We start from the raw sequence: 4,067 nt of genomic DNA, 5'->3' as shown, positions 1-4,067 counted from the left end.
GGTGACCTCTGGGGACCCCCAAATTTGGGGAGGGGGCGGCGCTGGGAGAGCTCAGGAGGGAGCTGGAAAAATGGGGGGGGGGGGGGGTTTGGTCACTTTGGGGGGGCGACCCCTCCTCAAAGCCCGAAATTTACGGGGACCCCCCCCCCCCAAAATCAATGGGGATCCCCCCCCAATTAACGGAGACCCCCCCCCAAATTAACGGAGACACCCCCCCCCCCCAAATTAACGGAGACCCCCCCCCCAAATTAATTAAAGCACTCCCCGAATTCGGAATTTTTCCCTAAATTAATGAAGAAACCCCCCCCAAATTAAGAGAATGCGCCCCGAATTAATGAAGAACCCTTCAAACGAAGAAAGACCCCTCCCCAAATTAATAAAAAGCCCCCCGAATTAATAAAGAGCGCTCCAATTAACAGGAATTTCACCGAATTGATCGAGACCCCCCCCCCCTCCCAAACTCTTCATAAAACTTCACCTTCAGTAGAGACCCCCCCCAGTATTAAATCGAGACCCCCCCCCCAAATCCCCTTCGGGATCCCCCAATTCCTCTGCGGGACCCCCAAAACTCCTCCAAGTTCCTCCCCCCTCCTCTTGAGACCCCTCCCCAAAACTCTCCGGGTCACCCTGAGCGCCCCCAAATCCTCTCAAACAAACCCCGAACGCCCCAAATTCCTCCCCGGGACCCCCAAAACTCCTCCGAGTTCCCTCCCCCCGCTGCCCAGAGCCCCCCCAGAGCCCCCCGCTCCCCCCGCACTCCCCCCCCCGGTTAATGCTCTTAACGGGGATCAGCGCCCGCAGCGCCGGGGGGGTCGGGGGGGGCGGGTCTGGGGACACAAACTCGCGAATTTGGGGGTGGGGGGTCCCCGAACCCCCCCGGGGCAGCGCGGGGGGGGCCCTGTCCGGGGATGCGGAGCCGCTGCCGCAGTGCCCGGGGGGGGCGCGGGGGGGATCAGCGGGGCCGGGGGGGGTTGCGGGACCCTTGGGGGGGTTCTGAGGGTGGGTTTGGGATGGTTTTGGGGGGGGGTCTCTCCCCGTTTGAGCCCCCCCCCCCCCCCAGGTGTGTCTCCCCCCCCCTTTACCTGCGCTGCGGCCGCGGCGCGCGCTGAGCCCGCGGCAGCTCATCACACCCCGGGGGGCGGGGGCCTGCGGGCCACGCCCCCTCCGCCGTCACCACGGCAACGCCTCCTGGACACGCCCCCTTCCCCGGTTGTTGCCATGGCGATGAGGGCGGAGGCCACGCCCCCAATTTTCCCGCCACCCGCGTGTCCCGCCCGCCAGGGGGCGCTCGCGGCTTGAGGGGGGCGAAGATGGCGGAGGAGGCCGTGAGGGGGGTGAGGGGGTTTTGTGGGGTTTTTGTGGGGTTTTTGTGGATTTTGGGGGTTTTGTGGGGTCAGGGATCACTAGAGAGGGTTGCGGGAGCTTTGGGGGTCCCTGGAGGTGGTTTTGGGGGTTCTGAGGGGTCACTAAGGAGGGTTGTGGGGCTTGGCGGGTATGGGGGGGCTCTCTGGGGGTCACTCTGAGGCGTCGGTGGTCACTAAAGTGGGTTGGGGGCTCCTAAGGGGTCTCTATGAGGGGCTGAGAGTCCCGAGGGAAGTTTTTGAGGGGATTTGGGGGGTCTCGGGTGGTGTCGGGAGTCCCAAGAGTATTTTGGGGGGACTTTGGGGGTCTCTGGGCTCCCTTGGAAGGAGGAAGAGTCTTAGGGAAGAGGGCCCGGGGGATTTTTGGGGTTTTTTTGGGGGAGCGTTTTGGGGTCTCCCCACCTCTTCCGGCCCTGCAGGTCCTGGAGCAGCTCCTGGTGGTTCTGGGGACCTCCAAAAATGGGGAGCCCCGACGGGGAGCGCTGCTGGTGGCCCTGACGGCGGGGGCGGCCCTGGGGGGGCCCCTCTGCACCCTCACAGGTGGGTGGGGGCTCATTTGGGGGGGGGGTCCTGAATCCCCTCAGACCCCCCTGACCCCCTCCCCTTTTCCAGTGGCAGCCACGGGACCCCTCGGCCGAGACCTCGACCCCGAAGCGCTGGGGAGGGGTAAGAGACCCCCAAAATCCCTCAGAGACCCCCCCAGACACCCCAAAACCTCCCAGAGACCCCCACAAAACCCCCCAGAGACCACCCAAAACCCCCAGAGACCCCAAAACCCCCACCCAAAACCCCCCAGAGACCCCCAAAACCCCCCAGAGACCCCCAAAACCCCTCAGAGACCCCCAAAATCCCTCAGAGACCCCCCCAAAACCTCTCTGGGACCTCTGATCCCCTCAGGGACACCCCCCCAGTCCCCAACCCCTTTATGAGCCCCCCCCAAAACCTCTCTAGGACTCCCCAAATCCTCTCAATCTCCTCCCAGCCCCACTGGGGGTCCCCTAAATCTCTAAACCCCCCCTCAAGCCCCCTAAATCCCCCCCAAAATCCCCCCAGCCCCTCGGGGGGTGCAGGAGCTGCCGGGAGCCCCCCCAAATCCTCCCCCCTGCTGCGGGCGGATCCTGGCCCGGGCTCAGGTGCAAAGGAGCTTCCAGGTGAGTTTTGGGGTTTTTGGGGGGTATTTTGGGGGTCCCCCCTCTCTCTGTTCTCTTTCCCAACCCCCCCCAAAGTCACCTTGAGGGGGAGGAATTGGGGTCGGGGGGGCCCTAAGAGCCCCTCGGGAATGGGAATTGGGGCAGGAGGATAAAAATAGTCGGGGTGGCCTGGATTTGGGGGGGTGGGGGGGAAATAATGGGGTCAGGCGGGGGGGGAGAGGGGAAATGGGGTCATGGGAGGGGGCTGGGACCCCCCCAAAATACACGGGGGAAAGGGTGGGACACCCCCAAACTGGGCCCAGTTCCTTGAGGGGGTATTGGGGTGCCCCCAGACCCCACAGATCTGCCCCTCATGAGAGTCGTGGAGGATTTTGGGGTCCTCCCCTGTGCCCCCCCCCCGGGGGTCGTGGAGGATTTTGGGGTCCCCCCTGTGCCCCCCCACCCCCAGATCTGTCACCCCCCCCTGCTGTTGCCCCCCGCCCGGGGGTCCCTGTGGCAGCTCCTGCACCGGACCAGCCTCGTGCACCCCGAGGTACCAGGGCGGGGTTTGGGGGTCCTGGGGGGGGTCCCCAAAAAGGGGAGGGGGTTCCTCAGTGACCCCCCCGTGCCCCCCTCCCAGGTCGAGTTTCATTTCTGTGTCAGCATCGATGGGAAGGTCACATCCAGGACCCTCAGGTGAGACCCCGGGACCCCCAAACTGGAGACACCCCAACATTGATCACCCAAACTGGGGTCCCCCACCCTTAACTGGGGTCACCCCACTTCTGGGCACCCCCTAACTGGGGTGTCCCCCCCCTGTGTCCCCCAGCCCAGAGCCCCCCTGGGCACAGGCGGGAATGAGGCTGAGGGTGCAGAGCCGGCACTTCAGTGGGTACGGACTGGGAGGGACTGGGGGGGACTGGGGGGGACTGGGGGGGACTGGGAGGGACTGGGGGGGACTGGGATGGATTGGGAGGGACTGGGATGGGACTGGGAGGGACTGGGAGGGACTGGGGGGGACTGGGAGGGACTGGGGGGGACTGGGATGGACTGGGATGGACTGGGATGGACTGGGAGGGATTGGGATGGACTGGGATTGGACTGGGAGGGATTGGGATGGACTGGGAGGGATTGGGATGGACTGGGATTGGACTGGGGGGGACTGGGATGGACTGGGATGGACTGGGGGGGACTGGGGGGGACTGGGGGGGATTGGGGGGCACTGGGATGGACTGGGGGGTACTGGGATGGACTGGGGGGGACTGGGATGGACTGGGATGGGACTGGGATGGACTGGGGGGGATTGGGATGGGACTGGGATGGACTGGGAGGGACTGGGGGGGACTGGGATGGGACTGGGATGGGACAGGGATTGGGATGGGATTGGGATGGGATTGGGATGGGATTGAGGGGACTCAGACAGGACTGGAATGAACTGGGATGAACTGGGACAGGTCAGAACAGAGAGAGATAAACTGGGATGGGGCACGGGGGTAGTACAGAGTCAAACTGGGATGAACTGGGATGGGGCAGGGGTAGGTCTGGGATAGATTGATCCGGACCAGTCCAGACTGGT

The sequence above is a fragment of the Molothrus aeneus genome, unplaced genomic scaffold (genome assembly GCF_037042795.1).
Source record: "Molothrus aeneus isolate 106 unplaced genomic scaffold, BPBGC_Maene_1.0 scaffold_30, whole genome shotgun sequence".
In the NCBI taxonomy this organism is placed as follows: Eukaryota; Metazoa; Chordata; class Aves; order Passeriformes; family Icteridae; genus Molothrus; species Molothrus aeneus.
This window is presented reverse-complemented; position numbering follows the sequence as displayed.